We start from the raw sequence: 9293 nt of genomic DNA, 5'->3' as shown, positions 1-9293 counted from the left end.
GAGGCAAGGCAGGGAGGGAGGGATGGAGATAAAGAGATGCACTTTGCTTTGGGAAGGTGTTTTCTCATCTGCATGGGCAAACAGAGCGCGGCAGCTCTCCCTGAGACGCTTTTGGCTGCCTTGCCCCGAGCCAGTCACAAATAACCACATCAGACCGCGCCGACCGCGAGCCGTACAATGCCGAGTGTCAGCCCAAGTTTGATCCCAGCTCTGCTGTTCTACACAATTATTTTCAGCGCATCAATACTGCAGGCGGCACTGAGATTGTAGTTTTCCAGCTTGCTGGCAGCTCTGGGGATTCATCCGATATCAGGCTATTACCTTCTGATTACTTTCCTTGGCAGCCAACCCGTTTGGAGCTGGCAAATAAACAATAGGGAAGAGTGTGATGGGGAGCTTAGCTTTCAAATTACACTTTTCAATCATTTGTCACACCAAAGGTATAATGAGTGTTTCATACAAAACTCAAAAGGCTGCGGGGCTGGTGGGGGGGCTTCACTTAATGTGGAGGGCGCCGGGTTTGGGTGGAGCTCAGAAACTTCATTTCCATTTCTCGGGATTTTTGTTTGTGGACGCCGCCAGCCCAGCTGGGCAGGACCTGTTGGAAAAGCTCTGTGCTGGGAAAAGAGCCAGAAAGCCCAGGGAAGGGGAAGGACGGGACAGATGCCATCCCGACACACCTGCAGGGACCTCCCTCTCCCTGGAGATGGCGAGGATCACTGCACCCGGACTAATCCCTAAGCATTTGTTCCTAACGCTACTCGGGATCAGAGAATCTCATGTTAATGTGGATCTAACGCAGAAATCCATACGAGCCATTGGATACTAATTACATGCCATCATTCTATTGATATTCTCGGTGTTTATTGCTGGCTGCAATTAGCGCCGAGCCCTCACTGCCGGGGCACTGCCCCCAGCACGGAGCAGCCCCTGTCCCTCCACCCTGCACGGAGTTCCCTGCGGCAGACTCGGAGGAGAAGCTGCTTTGGGAGTCAGGAAGCTGCTGCCTCGCCCTCGGCATCCTCCCCGAGCTGCTCAGCCCTGTCTCCTCCTCGGGCTCGCAGTCCCACTGCCCACATGTCAGACGAGAGCGGGGAGTAGAAATCGCTCCTTAAAGTTCACAACCCGTCACTCCGTCTTTCAGAAATACAAGCAAAAATGGCAAAGCAGTAGGGGGAAAATCCATTTCTTTCGAGATGATCTTTCCCTGGAACATGTCCTGTTGATCTGCAGTCAGGGAAAGGCGAGTGTGTTTGTCTGAGATAGGGGAATCAGATCTGTCTGAACTCTCCTCTGCTCCAAACTCCCCCCGCCAAAAGAGCTTGTAGACAAAGAAAAGCCTTGAGAGAGAAATCTCTCCTGTTCCAAGACCTTTCCTTTGGGAACGTGCCCCCAGAGGGAGGAGCAGCCCTCCTGTCCCTCTCCTGTGCCAGCAGAAACATCTGGATGCATCTGGCAACACCCCCGGCAGTGCGGGCAGCACCAACCCCTCCCCGGCTGGGTTTGGGCAGGATGCTGTGACCCCAAAGCACTGGGGGTGTTTAGGGCAGGATGCTGTGACCCCAAAGCACTGGGGGTGTTTAGGGCAGGCTGCTGTGGCCCCAAAGCACTGGGGGTGTTTAGGGCAGGCTGCTGTGGTCCCAAAGGCACTGGGAGTGTTTAGGGCAGGCTGCTGTGACCCCAAAGCACTGGGGGTGTTTAGGGCAGGATGCTGTGACCCCAAAGGCACTGGGGGTGTTTAGGGCAGGCTGCTGTGGTCCCAAAGGCACTGGGGGTGTTTAGGGCAGGCTGCTGTGGCCCCAAAAGCACGGGGCCCACACTCGGGACCTGTTGCATCCCGCGTGTGGCTGAGCTGAGCGCCCATCAGGAGGCAGAAAGAGCCTTTATTCCTACAGGGATAAAAGGACCTTGTGGGGCCATCTCTGGCTGGTGCAGCTCCTGGGGCACCGGCACAGCAGCGTGGGACAGACACAGCCCATGAGGCCAACACTCAGGGCACCCTCATCACCGCAGTGCCACCAGCGGCGCGGGGACACGGCCAGTCCCGACCTGGCGGGGGCCAGGCTGCCATCGAGGCGGGGACACTGCGGCCGGGAGCACCGCGGAGCCCTGCGGGTCCTGTCAGAGCCCCTCGCTGATCGCAGCGAGCGGAATGCGGGATGGGGGATGCGGGATGTGGGATGCGGGATGTGGGATGCGGGATGTGGGATGGGGATGCGGGATGGGGGATGTGGGATGTGGGATGTGGGATGTGGGATGTGGGATGGGGAATGCGGGATGTGGGATGTGGGATGGGGAATGCGGGATGCGGGATGGGGAATGCGGGATGCGGGATGCGGGATGGGGGATGCGGGATGCGGGATGGGGATGCGGGATGGGGGATGTGGGATGTGGGATGTGGGATGGGGAATGCGGGATGTGGGATGGGGGATGTGGGATGCGGGATGCGGGATGGGGATGCGGGATGGGGAATGCGGGATGTGGGATGCGGGATGGGGAATGCGGGATGGGGGATGCGGGATGCGGGATGCGGGATGGGGGATGCGCGATGCGGGATGCGGGTGCTGTCAGAGCCCCTCGCCGATCGCAGCGAGCGGGATGCGGGTGCTGCGGGCGCTGTGCCGGTACAGCAGTGCCACCTCCCGTCCGCGCCGCGGGGACAGCCCGGGGCTCGCCCACCCACCCCTCTGCCCGTGTCCCCCCGGGCTCCGCGCCCCTGCTCCGCTGCCGGGGCCCGCCGTGCCCGGGACGGCCCCCCCAGCACGGGGGCACCTGCCGGGCTTTCGGCTGCCGCCCGCGGAATGGGGATGCTGCGACCCGAATCCTCACTAGCAGGGGAAACCAGAGAAAAATAAACACTCGGTCGAAAAGAAAGGGAAAAACCAGCAGCGTGACCTATAAACATCTGCTCCTGTTCCCTGCAGTTATTGCAGAGAGAGAAGCCAGGGATATTTCAGGCTGCTCGTGCATCTGGGAAGGGGTTTGGGGTTTGCTTGCTTCCCCCACCCCCGTCACTTCCCAGGCCATAAGAACCAAACAGCCTCGCAGCAAGGATTAGAGTTAAACCTCCCTGTCATCATCTCGAGGCAGTGTCCCCAAATGCTCGCCCAGAAGGGGTGTGCCAAGGGGACACCTGCTGCAGGGGGGGCTGGAAGGACTCCCAGCCCCTCTCTAGCCCTGGGCAGCCCCACTGTGAGGAGGGGACAGGCAGAGAGGCACCTCAGGGCCCCTGTCCAGGGGCTGAGCCTGCTCCTGCCCCCACAGCTGCCATTGCAGCCAGCAGTAAAGAAAGGAATGCTGTAGGTTCACAGGAAAGAAAGAAATGCTGTATGTTCACAGGAAATAAAGAAATGCTGTATGTTCACAGGAAAGAAAGAAATGCTGTATGTTCACAGGAAATAAAGAAATGCTGTAGATTCACAGGAAAGAAAGAAATGCGGTATGTTCACAGGAAAGAAAGAAATGCTGTATGTTCACAATAACGAAAGAAATGCTGTATGTTCACAAGAAAGAAAGAAATGCTGTATGTTCCCGTTTGCTCTCCTGCTGTCCAGATTCCCACCAGGATGAGCAGCTCTCCTAAGGCAGCCCCTGCAGGAACCCGCCCCGCCTCAGGGGAGCTGTCCAGGGTCCCCCCTGTGGCCGCCAGCTCAGCCAGGATGGCCTGGAGGGGTCCTGGATGCTCAGCCTGAGTTATGGGGGATTTCTCTGGAGAGAAGGTGCTGCAAAGTCCTGCCCTCCCTTCAGTCAGGTGCAAGCGATGCTCTCCGAGGAACGATGCAGTGGCAGGATGCAGAAAGGTGCGGGAGAACTGGGAAAGGCAGCGAGGAACAAAACCCAACTGGTGAACAGCATCGGGAAATCCCGCTGGGAGCTCGGGAGAGGAGCGGGAAGCGGTTGGTGTAACCTTGGAGACGGAGACAAGGAGCCCGGAGGAGCGGAGGGAGCGCAGCGCGGGGCGGCAGCGGGAGGGGAGCATCGGGAGGGGCTCGGCAGGGACGGCGGGAGCCCCTGCCCAGGGCTGCAGGAGGGCCCGGGAGTGCAGCCCTGGAGGGGCACACAGCGGTTCTGTGTCAGGGAGGGGAGCAGGAGGGTGAGGCAGGTGAGACAGCGAGGGAGAGAAGCGAGGTGGGCGGATAACGGGAGAGAAGCGGGGAGGAGGTGGTGGTGCAGGAGCAGGAGAAAGATCAGACAGGAACAGGGAAGAGCAGGATAAAAGCTGTACCCAGGCTGCTCCTGCTGCCACACCACAGCCACAACTGTCTGTCTCATGGGGCAGTGTCCATCTGGATAAATCCTGTCCATCCTCCTGGAAGAAATGGCTGCAGTTCCCCTGGAACCTGGGCTGGCTTCTGCTTCTCTAACTTTCCATGCAGCCCGTCCCACTCCCCCTTTGCTCTCTCCTCTTTGCTCAAACCTGCAGATTCCCTCCTGCCTGGCCCCCAGCTCGGCAGGAACCGGGCACAGTCACTTGTCCCCTGCTCTTCCCTGGAGGGAGCAGAAGCCCAGGCAGCCCAGCCATTTCCCACTAGCTGGGCAAGGGACACCTCGGATAAGGCAGGGCATCAAAGTGCTGCAATTAGCTCTGATCTTAATTACACACAATACTGATGAGCTCATCAGTTTAATCTAATTAGTCTGCAGAGCTCAATTGCCTGTCCCTTTTTCTTAAATAATGCGCTGTATAAGCCTATTATCCCTTTGGATACAACCTGTTCGCTCCCAGCAGCCACCAGCCAGGCACGGCTGGCCCGGCCACGTGCTCCCGTGGCACCTGTCACTTCTGTCACCTCTGCATCCTCTGGGCCCCAAGGAGGGGAAGGTGCTTTCCTGAGGGGCTGCATCCACACAGCATCCAGGCTCTGGGCAGCGCTTGGCATACCCAGGGATCCCAGTGAGCCCCCAGTGCCTCAGCCTCACCCCCGGAACCTGCCCTGGCCCCGGCCCCGAGCAGGGATCAATGAAATCCCCTAAAAGCTCATAACTTGGAGGTAATTATAAGAAGCATCAATTACCCAGTGATGCAGGTTTCATGAATTCAATTAATTTGCATAGTGATCGATTGAGGCAGGGCCCCCGGGGCCCCGGGGAAGGGAGGACATTGTTCTGCACGCCATTGATTCCACAATGTAAAACCAAAGCGCTCTCCCCTCATTCAGAGCTGCTCATTCAGCCATATTAACTTTCAGATCATTTATTTTTGTACGTCTTTCAACTCTGTTTGTTGCTATCACACAAATGCAGAGTATTACATTGTAGAGAATAATTGAATCAATACAGTCGTGGTGCTCTGGGTCTCCCAGGCCCGCAGGAGCGCGGGAGCTGGTGGGAGCCCGTGCACAGTTGGGGAGGGCTTGTTTTAACCTTTCCCGTGATTAAAACGCCTGTCTGGCTCTGGATTAACTTTCTGCACCGCGTGGTTGCTGTTGTTTCACCAGGATTGGAGCGGGAGACGCCAGCACTGGGATGAATCCACGGAGAGGCTGCTCCTCTCCCCGAGCACCCCCAGGCTCCATGGCAGGGTGCAGACCCAGCCAAGCCCTCCTTCCCCTCGCCGCCCTTCTCCATTGCAGGCGGCCACACGCAGATCAGGGCCCGGGAGAGAGGAAGAAGCCCCTTGAAATGAAAAGCCACCGCATAAAGGAAGAATCCTTCAGATTGAAATGGCTCTGAAAAGAGACGGGTTTTAATTCCGCCTCCCCTCCCACTGGGATATTAGACAGCTAAATAGCAGCGCGCCTGTTTCCCTCAGATAACCGGCTCCCAATGAGCACCGTAATTGTCCCCGGCCCCTCTCCGGCGCAGGTCATTTACCGCCCGGCACACGCAGCCAAACACAAATCCGTTTTCCAAGGGAAATTTCTATTCTTATCTGCGCTCTGCAAGAGGGTCGCACGCGGCCCCCGTTAATTGAAGCTTTGATGTTTGTTGGAGGAGGCCTCTGATCAGCTCCGCCGAGGGCTGAGCCGCCACCGCACCGGGCGCTGCCGGGACGGCCACGCTGGGGAGGGAATCCTGAGAAAGGAGGAGGCAGCGCCTCCACCCTGCCCCGGTGCTGGAGCTGAGATGCCCCAGGGCCACCTGTCCCCAGCCCCAGGCCGGTGGCGCAGGCACACCTGAGTGTCCACCCAGGGCGCTTCCCTGATCCCGTGTCCTCTGAGTGCTTTGGCTCGTTTGCTGCAATATCCTCCAGCAAATCAAGCATCCCCTTCTTGGGATGTTTTCAATCTGTTTTATGTTGATTTTAATTAAAGAATTTGAAACTGAACAAACAGTTCGTAGCAGGTGGCCATACGAGTGTGAAATAAGCAAACTGTTCTCTCTGCCACAAACCCCACCAGTAAATTCCTTCAAATTAATCCCAGCCTCCGAGAGGCTGCCGGCTCTGTCTGAAGCAAGCCGGGCTCTGCCGTTGTCCAAATATTTGCCTTCATCCCAGTGCCAGGACCTGGGGAGCAGGGATGGACAGAAACCACGTCCTCAGCAGGGATGCTGTCCGCCCACCTCACTCCCTGAGGGCAGGAGGGTGGATTTTCCACTGGGAAAATACTGCACCACGGATTTGGGAGTGTGTCCTGGAGCCTGGCTGCACTCTAACACCACCAGCATGACCCCAACACGAACCCATCCTAATCCTCCTCCTCTTCCAGGGCAGCACATTGTGCCCAAGCATCCCTGCTCTGCTCCAGGACCATCCTTGGCAGCCAGGAGCTCCTGGCATGACCTTGAGGAGCAGAGGGAAAGGCCCCGGCCCAGGTAACAGTCCCTGCATATTGATGGTCCCCAGGGAAAGCAGAGGCAAAGCACAGATGCCCACAAGTTTTTCTTCTTGCAAGGCTGTGCCAGAGATAGCAAGGGAGAGAAAAAGTGAGGGAGAAGAAACGCACACACATGCTCCCCTTCATCTCCAGCTCCTGCCCTGGCTCAGAAGCCTTATCAGCATCTGTAAGAGATCACGTTTCCCCTCTGGACATGCCAGCAGAAAGCAGCTGCCAGCTCTGTTGGTGTCCTGGGCTCCATTTCCTGCCCCTGGCCCAGGGGTACCCGGGGTGCAGGGGCACCTTGTGCCCTCAGAGCATTGGCATCTCCCTCCTGATGCCCACCTCACCCCCTCTGGCCATGCTGTGAGCACAGCCAGGGAATTATTGCCACATTCCCTGTCACTCACCATCTCCCACCCGAGCTTTTGGTGCCAGCAGCATTCTGGGGAGGGAAGCAGCTCTCACCTCACCCCAGCCAAGGGGCCACAGGTTAGGAGGCCACCAGCTCCCCTTGTGCATCAATCCCTTTCCCCCTGCAGTGCTCAGAGCATGTTTAACACCCCACCTTTCCCGTCTGCCCTTTGGGGTGACCCAGGGCTCCCTGGCCGAGCTGCCCGGGTAATTACAACATGTTCCAGTGCCCTGGGATTACCGACAGTTTTCCTTCCCTTCCCCTCAATAAATATGGATGCACAGCTGCTGCTGAGCAGAACCAGCAGCAACAAAGAGGGGCAGGCTCAGAGTACCACTCCCTCCTTCCCTCCCTGTGCTCCCAGTGCTGCCACTGGCCTGGATTCAGGCGGCTTGGAGGGGGCGGATCGGGAATTTTCTCCCCAGGTGCCAGGCTCAGGTGCCAGTGAAGACAAAAGAATTCCAACAAACAGCTGGGGAAGAAGATGGGATTTAAGAGAAAATGAGGCAGCACAGCTTCTCCTGCAGCCTCGCCCCAGAGCCGGGAGGAAGCGTGGAGATTAAAGAGTTGAACACTTCCCGTGAAGGCTCCACGGGAACGCCACATCCCAGTGCTTCCTCCCGGCCTTTAAAGGAAAGGATATGCTCTGCTCCATTTATTAATCTCCTAATCACTAAATTAATTTCCATCTCAGTTACAGCACGCTCGGAGTCTATTAGTAAATCCTGGCCTGGCTGCTTGGCAACTTTTGTTGTAAGATTCCTATTAGATCATGTTTCAAACCGGCAGAGATGGAGCAGTTATTATCTTAATAAGTCCAACATTAAAGGCTCTGCAGCGGGGATGGATGGGAGCGCTCCTGCTGCTGGCAGCCCTGCATCCAGACATGCTGAGCACACCTGGATGGCTCCAGCTGGGAGAGCCCACCCTGCACCCCGAGCAGCCCAGCCCTGTGCCCTGTCCCATTGCAGGCAGAGCTGCTCTGCTGCTGGCTTCACTGCAGGGCCTGAGGCTGTCACTGAGGGAGGAACAGCCCGAAATGTTTGCTCAGCCATCTGGGAATGATTTCTGATTCCTGATTCCTGATTCCTGATTTCTGATTCCTGATTCCTGATTCCTGATTTCTGATTTCTGATTTCTGATTCCTGATTTCTGATTTCTGATTCGTGCCCAACCCTGGCACTGCCGCTGTGGGGGCACGGGCACAGGGGCCATGGGCAGGATGGGCTGGGGGGCTCAGGGCTCAGACAGGATGGGCTGGGGGGCTCAGGGCTCAGGCAGGAAGGGCTGGGGGGCTCAGGGCTCAGACAGGATGGGCTGGGGGGCTCAGGGCTCAGGCAGGACGGGCTGGGGGGGCTCAGGGCGCTGGGTAGGATGGGCTGGGGGGCTCAGGGCTCAGACAGGATGGGCTGGGGGGCTCAGGGCTCAGACAGGAAGGGCTGGGGGCCTCAGGGCCAGCCCGAGGGCTCAGACAGGATGGGCTGGGGGGCTCAGGGCCAGCCCAGAGGCTCAGACACCCCCCCAGTGCCCCCGTGGGGCAGGAGCTGTGCCAGCCCCGCAGCGTGCCCGCACCATCCCCTCTCCCCCGCGCCGCACGCCGCCTCCTCCGGCTCATTGGCGTGAAATTTAATTTGCAGCAATCAGCTGGAGGTGAGGCAGGCGCTGAATTAGCTCGACGTGGTGCTCTCGCCTCCGCCCAGGCCCCCTCCCCTGCCCGTCCCCGCACCCGGAGCATCCCAGCAGGGCTGGATCCCGCCGAGGGTGAGTTATGGCCAGGCTGGATGCACACATATTCTGATAAGGAAGAATAATAACTTGTCAAAGATACATATGATATGTGTTTTCTTTCCAGACAGAATATATATTGGGATAATTCATCAACTCGGCCTGGCACTGGCCAGGAGAGGGAAAGAAGAGAAAGAGAAACTCAATAAAAAGAAGTCAAGGCAGAAAAAGCCCTTGGCAGCGAGTGCTGTCTCCCTGCAGGATCCCTCTGCTCTGAGCCGGGTCTGGCAGGGACTCCTGGCTCCCCACTGGAGCCTGGCCTGCATCCACAGGGCTGCTGTGCCACCATCAGCACGCTGGGCTGGGCTGGGCATGTCCCCAGCCTCACTGGGGCA

This window comes from Agelaius tricolor, unplaced genomic scaffold (assembly GCF_023055355.1).
Source record: "Agelaius tricolor isolate 1412-34295 unplaced genomic scaffold, bAgeTri1.0.p SCAF_29, whole genome shotgun sequence".
NCBI classification, from domain to species: Eukaryota; Metazoa; Chordata; class Aves; order Passeriformes; family Icteridae; genus Agelaius; species Agelaius tricolor.
The sequence above is the reverse complement of the archived record's forward strand: the minus strand, read 5'-3'. Positions refer to the sequence as shown.